The sequence below is a fragment of the Sus scrofa genome, chromosome 7 (genome assembly GCF_000003025.6).
Source record: "Sus scrofa isolate TJ Tabasco breed Duroc chromosome 7, Sscrofa11.1, whole genome shotgun sequence".
Classification (NCBI taxonomy): domain Eukaryota; kingdom Metazoa; phylum Chordata; class Mammalia; order Artiodactyla; family Suidae; genus Sus; species Sus scrofa.
The window spans coordinates 23,931,634-23,940,260 of record NC_010449.5 but is presented as its reverse complement, the minus strand read 5'-3'; the positions used below and the strand labels follow the sequence as shown (position 1 = coordinate 23,940,260).

The following is an 8,627-nucleotide window of genomic DNA, read 5'->3' as shown; positions in this document are numbered from 1 at the left end:
TGGATATATGCCCAGGAGTGGGACTGCTAGATCATATGTTAATTCTATTTTTAGCTTTCTTAGGAACCTCTGTACTGTTTTCCATGGTGGCTGCACCAATTTACATTCCTACCAACAGTGTAGGAGCATTAGGTGTACATTTTTTAAACATGTATTATTTTTCTGTGATTCACCTTTTTTTCTTTCTTTTTGCCTTTTTTCTTCATGTGAAATTCGTCTATGTGAAGTATGTGAGCCATACCAGGGCTACATGTGACATGTGGTGTTATGTTTTATAAACATAGCACAATTTGTCCATTTTTCTATTGGAAAACATTGGATCGTTTCCTTTTTTCCTCATCCCTTACAAACAGGACCATCAAGGATTTTTGTGTACATTAATCCTCACATCTGTATGTGAGTTTGTTGAGGGTGTATTACCAGAAATGGAAACGCTGGGTTGAAAAAAATAGGCCTTTTAATAGGTACAGCAAAACTGTTTTCCAAAGGGATTCTGTAAAGTTATAGTCCTACAAGCAGTGTCCAAAAGTTTTTTTCTTGGCTCTAGGATTTCTTCGCAAAACAAATTGCATCCTCAAAGTTCTTTTGGAGGCTGTTGCAGTCAGGTTAGGTGAGCTAAGTGGGTGGATGGTGGATCCCACCAGAGTGGAGTAGCAGGAGAGGTGTGAGATGCAAATTTTGGTGTTATTTTTATTTTTGTTTTTTAGGGCCGCACTCACGGTATATAGATGGTCCCAGGCTAGGGGTATAATCGGAGCTACATCTGCCGGCCTACTCCACAGCCGAGGCAACACCAGATCCGAGCCTCGTCTGCAACCTACACCACTGCTCATGGCAACATCAGATCCTTAACCCACTGAGGCTAGGGATCGAACCTGAAACCTCATGGCTCCTCGTCGGATTCGTTTCCACTGTGCAACAGGAACTCCTGGTGTTAAGGTAGCACCACCAAGATTTGCTATCAAATTGGATAAAGGGTGTGGGAAGAGGAGTCAAGCCGACCCCAAGGGTTCTGGCTTGAGCAGCTGGCAGGGTAGAGGTATTGTTCTGGAGGGGCTTGTGCCCCTACCAGTTGCTGAGGATTCCAGGATGAGAGGCCTGGGGAAACAGGCTCTGGGAGGCTGTCTTCAGGAGCTGAGATAGCAGGCCTGCTTAGATGCTTGGATGAATTATAGAGAGCTATGGCATCTGCCTGGTGGGTTGAAAGGACTGGTTACATCTGAAGCTGCTCCCTTTCTAGAGCCTGGGGGGTGAAGATTCAGTGCTTTGGGATAGGGGTCTTATAACATTGTCACCCACATGGAGAGGCCGTGGGGCTCAAGCATGCTAAGACTGGAAAGTGATTTCCATGACTGGAATAAAAAAGAGTTCATGGGACCATCTTCACCACGGCTGTAGCTCAATCTTATGCCCTAAACCTGGGACTCCCAAAAGAAGGTTCCAAACACCTAAGGCAGGACTTGGAACATACAAGTCAGGCAAGAGAATACAGGGACAAGAAATGAAGCTGACCATCTAACCAACGATGTCAGGGATGAAGGAAAGGTAGATGAGGTTGAAAGGATGAAAATACAACCTAAGCTAATGAGAAGCTTAAAATTGTTCTGAATTCCAGAGTTTGTTCCTTATAGGTAAAAGGTTAGGTTTTTTGCTGTTTTAAAATATGCGGAAGTAAAATAGGCCCTGAGTACGTGTCTCTAGGCATGAAACTTCTTGAAACTATTTGAGATAACAAGAAAAGGGAGTTTCTAACTGCTTGTTTAGCTTCTGTAAAACTGCTTGCAAAAGATAGAAGGAGAGGAGGTTAATCTCTAAAGCAACCTCAAATTGGTTGCGCCATAAAGATGTTGAAATGTTGATACACATATCTTGGTGACAACATGTCTCCCCCACCCCGAAACATGCGCAAATGTGTAACTCCAAAACAATTTAAATTAATTGGTCCACGAAGCGCGGGCTTTGTTGTGAACCCCATAAAAGCTGTCCCGACTCCACACTCGGGGCCGCAGTCCTCTACCCCTGCGTGGTGTATGACTGTGGGCCCCAGCGCGCTTGGAATAAAAATCCTCTTGCTGTTTGCATCAAGACCGCTTCTCGTGAGTGATTAAGGGGAGTCGCCTCTTCCGAGCCTGGAGGTTCTTTTTGCTGGTCTTACAAGGTAACTGACTAGACTACATAAACTGATGTCTAAGTTAGTTGGAATAATATATGGTTTACTATGTGCTAGGCAGTTTTAAGCATTAGTTACATATACTTAAACCTAACAACTCTGTTTACAGAGTTACTCTCTGGAGTTCCCGTCATGGCTCAGCAGTTAACGAATCTGACTAGCATCCATAAGGACGTAGGTTCAATCCCTGATCTCACTCAGGGTTACAGATCTAGGGCTGCGGTGAGCTGTGGTGTAGGTCACAGACACGGCTTGGATCCTGTGTTGTTGTGGCTGTGGTGTAGGCCTGCAGCTACAGCTCTGATTTGACCCCTAGCCTGGGAACCTCCATATGCTGCAGGCACGGCCCTAAAAAGTAAAACAAAACAAACAAAAAAAACTTCTTTGGAGTTCCTGCCATGGCTCAGTGGTTAATGAATCTGACTAGGAACCATGAGGTTGCGGGTTCCATCCACGGCCTTGCTCAGTGGGTTAAGGATCCGGCGTTGCTGTGAGCTGCGGTGTAGGTTGCAGACAGGGCTCAGATCCTGTGTTGCTGTGGCTGTGATGTAGGCTGGCAGCTACAGCTCCGATTGATTCCTAGCCTGGAAACCTCCATAAGCCTCGGGTGTGGCCCTAAAAAGCAAAAAAAAAAAAAAAAAAGAGTAGGTACTCTTTTATCCATTTACAGATGAGAAATGGGAGTTCCTGTTGTGGTTCAGCAGAAACAACCCAGCAATATCCATGAGGATGTGGATTTTGCAAGTTCAATCCCTGACTCCACTTAGTAGGTTAAGGACCCAGTGTTGCTGTGAGCTGTGGTATGTAGGTCGAAGACACAGCTCAGATCTGGGCATCTGCAATTGCTGTGGCTGTGGCACAGGCCAGCAGCCTGGGAAGTTCCATATGCAAAAACCAAAAACCAACCAAACAAAAACAAATGAGGAATTGTGATAAGAGTGGCTAATTAATTTAGCTAAGTTGAACATCTAGAAGCAGTCTGGCTCCTTTTATCTTGACCAGTCCTCTATATGTCCTATGTGATACTGTCACCCTAGAAAAATGCACTTACAAGTCCTCATATACAATACCCAGAGATATCCAATCAACCTAGTTTTCTTTTTTTTTCAAAATAAAAAGACAGAAATGTGTGTGGAAGGGTGGAATCTAAATTAGAAGTTCCCATTGTGGCTCAGTAGAAATGAATCTGACTAGTATCCAGGACACAGGTCCAATCCCTGGCTTTGCTCGGTGGGTTAAGGATCCGGCATTGCCATGAGCTGTGGTTGTGGTGTAGGTCACAGAGACAGTCAGATCTGGTGCTGCTATAACTGGCATAGGCTGGTGGCTATAGCTAGGATTCGACCCCTAGCCTGGGAATCTCCATATGCTATGGGTGTGGCCCTAAAAAGACTAAAAAACAAAGTACAGGAAAACGTGAACAAAAAAACCAAGTTGTGGAGTTCCTGTTGTGGCTCAATGGATTAAGTACCCGTCATCTCTGAGGATGTAGATTTGACCCCTGGCCTCCTCACAAGCTGCTGTGTAGGTTGCAGATGCGGCTTTCATCAGGCTTGGACCCCTGGCCAGGCAACTTGCATATGCCTCAGGTGCGGCCTTAAAAGGCAAGCGAAACTCAAATTGCAATGTTAACTACATGAATAAATTACACCGAATATATTGTTTAGGGACTCACTCAGAGTACAAAGAAAAATCAGAGAATATAAGTCACATTTCAGCTGGGTTGTTTCAGTGGGAGAAAAAGAAAAACTTAATCAAAGGCAGGTCTGCTCCAGTTATTGGTAATGTTTTAAAGCTAGGCCCCTGGGTGTTAAGAAAAGACTTTGAAGCCTGTTACCTCCTTATCTCTATGACCTTAAGAAAATTAACATCCCTGAGCTTTCCCTGAGCAGGTAGATAATATCTGCTTTGCAAGGTTTTAAGGATTCAATGAAGTGAATGAAACATAAAAAGTTTAGCACAGATCAAAGCAATAAATACATGGTGGCTGCTAAGATTACACAGATTATATAGCTACAGGGCAAGTGACCTTGTCCTGTAGGAGCACCAAAAATAGGGCAAGGCAGAAAAAAAAATAAAAAATACAACTCTGGCAAAAGCGACTAAGGAAAACAAAAGTTGGAACCAAGCTGGAAATGTTTCTCTGGGAAAGTAAACACAGAAGATAAGCAGTTTTTTAAAGGTGAGTGATTAAAGAGACTGCTATTCAAATGTCAGCTGGGACCAATTTATAGAGCAAATGACACAAGTCACCTTCAATGTCCAATTCCTTGAACTGTGAAATTCCAATTTTAGAACCCCCTTTGTGATAGTGACAAAAAGGAACACAGAGATTTTCCCCATTTTTTTATTGGGGTGAAATAAACATAAAACTTACCATTTTTACCACTTTAAGCAAACAATTCACTGATGATACATTCATAACATTGTGGAACTACCACCTTTCACCCCCATGCATTCTTTTCATGCTGGGCAACTGAAACTCTAAACCCATTAATAACTGCTCATTTTCTCCTCCTCAGCCCCTGGCAACCACCAGGAATAGAATTCTTTCAAAATATATCTGAACAATCTATGTTTTCACCAAACTCATCAAAAGCCAAATGGATAACTGTTGTAACAGTCTCATAAAAACCTCAACTATCAGGATTTCCCTTGAGGCGCAGCAGGTCAAGGATCTGGTGTTGTCACTGCAGTGGCTCTGGTGGTTGCTATGGCCTAAGACCAATCTATTTTTCATTTACTTTTAAATATTTTATTGGAATCCTTTTGCTAAAACCAAGTAAAGAAGTGAAGACCACCTAATTGATATTTAAGGGTCCCCAAATTTCTAGGCAGTTCGCCTGGCTCGGAAGAGTTGATAGCTGCTCCCATGTGTTAATGCAGGAAAGATGTGAAGCTCCCAAGATCTGTCCAACACCAGAGAGGACATCCTTTTGTGTCTGCAAAGTTCTGAAATTTCACAAAAGCAACACCTGTTAGAAACAAGCAGCTGGCATTAAAGCACGAATCTCCCACAGATAACAGGACAGAAATATCCAATTATTACGTTGTACATCTGAAACTAGTTACATACTAATTTAACCTTAAGGAAAACTGGGGGTGGGAGGGAGTGGGGGTAAGGGAGTTGCCACAGGGTGGAAAGGAGCTTAGAGTGGATCAGGTGGTTTCAAAGATCCTCAGAGAAATGCTCAGAGACTCTAGTCCAACCAGGTCATCATTACCACTCTGGGGCTCGACGAAAAACCAGCAGCTAGAAAGAGACTTACCACAGAACCCAAGCTGAAGGCATCTTCTCCACTTCTCACAGCCTGTTCAAGTGGCAGGAACCACTATATGGGCACCACAGCCATCCTGTCAGCTCTTCAAGAGAATTCCAAACCTTAGGCCTTCCAGAATCTTTCCAGTCTAGCCCAGATCTCTGAAAGGGACAGCCCCTGGCTGGGCTTCAAAGATAAGGAGCTCTCGGGCTAGAAAAGATGAACCAGGAAACTGATGAGAAAGACAAGCAGAGAGTTACAGCCCTCCCATTGGTCTTTCTCAGAAATCCTAGTATCCAGTTCCCCAAATGAGTCAGAAATTAATTTTGACATCAGGACCAGCATCAGAGACTCTAGTCTGAGAAATCATCATTCCCAATTTGGGGAGACGTGGATCAAGGGAAGCCACTATGGCAAAAAAACTAGACTATTCAAAGACAACAGTCCCAGTATGCAAATTAAACTGGAAATTAAAAGTTCAGGGAGAAAAACAGCAGGAAAAAAATTCAAAATTGCAGAGAAAAGCTCCAACAAGGAAACCTAGCATGTAGGGGAGTTTACAATAGGAAAAGGCACGGGAAAAGCAGTTTTAGCAAGACCAGTTTGGAGAATTAAAAAAAAAAGACAATCTGTGAGACGCCGGAGAGTACCCGCACACATAACACTCACCCTTATTCAAAAATAAGGAGTTCCCGCTCTTGCACACTGTGTTAAAAATACGACTGCAGCTGCTGGGGTCGCTGCGGAGGTGCGGGTTCCATCCCCAGCCTGATGCAGGTTAAAGGATTCCGTGCTTCTGCGGCTGGGCTTCGATCCTTGGCCCTGGACTTACGCGGCGAGTGCGGCCATTTAAGATGTGGACATCTTACACTCCTAATAGAAAAGTGAAATATAAGAATAAATGATCAATAAGTGTTCATGGACATCAACTTTTCCCAGAGCTCAAATACTAGGGATCCTGGCCCAGGGGACGGAGGTGATCAGCGCGCTGCGGTGATGGCGTCAGCGAGACACTCAGAATCACCTGGGGTCATCATTACCTCCGTCCTCCCCCAGTGCGACCTCTGGCCACTGCATTTCCCACAATCCACTCACCCTCGTCGCGCTGCGGATCTTCCTTCGAGCACCAGGGGCCTGGGAAGAAACAAGTGAGTCAGCAAAGACTCGGCGACTTTAGACGAGCCCCCCCTGACCCGGGCTGGGTCAGTTCCGAGCAGTAGCGTCAGAGCGACATCAGAAACTCTAGTCTGTAATGGGAGTTCATCCTGCTCAGCCCTAGACTGTGATCCCTTCACCGAACAGGGCCCCGAGGTACCTGCATGTGCGCAGCTAAGCAAATGTGCCGGGCGGCACCCTCCCCCGCCTTTGGGGACGGTTTCGCAGCAAAAGCCAGGCGAACTCCGCGACGGCCATCCTCACCAGCCACGAGTTTACCGCACAAAGAGGACTGCAAAGGCGGGGCCAGGGCCATTTATTTACGGCGGCGTGGCGTCGGGGCCTAACGGGCACGGCTGTCTTCTTAGATGCCTGTCTCGACTCGCAGCGTTTTCCCCATCACTTGTCCAAACAAAACTAAAACAGAGTGAACGAGCAGCCATGAGTGAATTGTTTCACCCTCTTCTGGGCACATACTCTAAGAGGTTTTCTGAATTAAAAAAAAATTAAAAAACAGGTGACTTGACTGGCCAAGCCGGAGAAAGTCCCCTGCGCTGCCAGGTGCGCGCGCAACTGGGCGCTCCTCCTGGGTGGCCTCCCTGCTGGTCCAGTCCGGTCCTCTGTCCCCCATGGACTTTTCTTTCTCGCCTGCCCTAGCTTGGCGTCCAAGTCACTCCGAGGGACTGGCCCCTCGCTCTCTCTAGCCAGTGTAATCTGAATTGTCAAGCCCTCTCCAACCTGCACACCTATTGGGCACATTAACCTTGGAGTCTTGTCTTTTTTTCAAATAGCTTTGTTAAGGTATAATTGACGTATGATAAATGGGTATTTAAAATAATACAATTTGACATGTTTTTTAAAAAACAATTCTAACTTTTTAAAGTTTATGGTTCAGGAGTTCCCGTGGTGGCTCAGCGGTTAACGAACCTAACGCGTATCCATGAGGACGCGGTTCGATCCCTGGCCTTGCTCAGTGGGTTAAGGATCCCGCGTTGCCCTGAGCTGTGGTGTAGGTCGCAGAGGTGGCTCGGATCGCACACTGCTGTGGCTGTGGCATAGGCCGGTGGCTACAGCTCCGATTCAACCCCTAGCCTGGGAACTTCCATATGCCGCAGGTGTGGCACTAAAGAGAAAAGACAAAAAAAATAAATAAAGTTTATGGTTCAGTAGTTTCAATGTATTCATATTTGAGTTCCTGTTGTGGCTCCGCGGAAACAAACCTGAATAGGTATCCAAGAGGATGTGGGTTTGATTCCTGGCCTCTTTGGGGGTGGGGGAGGGAGAACACGCCCAGAAGGACGACAGTGACTAGGACAAAGAATGAAAAGTTTTTCTATAGATGAAGAAACAGAAGGGATAGAAGCTAGAATTTGTTGACTGCCTTGTTGGAGAGACTTGACTTTAGAACTGTATCATTCCACGTCATTATAAAATTAAAAAAAAATTTCTTTTTAGGGTGACACCTGCAGCATATGGAAGATCCCAGGCTAGGGGTCAAATTGGAGTTGCAGCTGCCCACCTAACCACAGCCACAGCAATGTGGGATCCTAGCTGTGTCTGTGACCTACACCACAGCTCACAGCAACTCCAGATTCTTAACCCACTGAGTGGGGCCAGGAATCTAACCTGGGTCCTCTTGGATAGTAGTTGGGTTTGTTCCCATTGAGCCACAACAGGAACTCCCAAGTACTTTTTTTTTTTTTTTTTTTTTGTCTTTTCTAGGGCTACACCCACAGCATATGGAGGTTTGCAGGCTAGGGGTCTAATCAGAGCTGTAACCGCCGGCCTATACCAAATTACTGCAATTCCCATTGTAGTTCAGCGAGTTAAGAACCCCACACAGTGTCTGTGAGGATTCGGGTTCGATCCCTGGCCTCACTTAGTGGGTTAAGGATCCAGCACTGCTGCAAGCTGGGGAATAGGCTGGCAGCTGTACCTCCGATTCAACCCCTAGCCTGGGAATTTCTATATACCACACCTGTGACCCTTAAAAATATTTTTGTATATATATACAAATTTATTTATATATAAATTGTATATAT

At 45.3% G+C, this 8,627-nt stretch overlaps 1 protein-coding gene and 1 long non-coding RNA gene across 2 annotated transcripts in view; one reads left to right on the top strand and one right to left on the bottom strand.

The window, feature by feature from the left end:
* The window catches only part of HSPA1L (heat shock 70kDa protein 1-like), a 28,719-nt gene continuing 21,674 nt past the window's right edge, over positions 1,583 to 8,627 (top strand). The window contains exon 1 of the mRNA XM_021097960.1: positions 1,583 to 2,158. The gene's annotated coding sequence lies outside the window, so the exon portion shown is untranslated. The remainder of the gene's footprint in view (positions 2,159 to 8,627) is intronic.
* Positions 4,502 to 6,905, bottom strand: LOC100624113. The gene is made up of 5 exons (XR_299737.3): positions 6,746 to 6,905; positions 6,526 to 6,564; positions 6,100 to 6,303; positions 5,440 to 5,640; positions 4,502 to 5,122 (listed from the first exon to the last, which is right to left on the bottom strand). It is a non-coding gene; the product is annotated as an uncharacterized LOC100624113 (long non-coding RNA).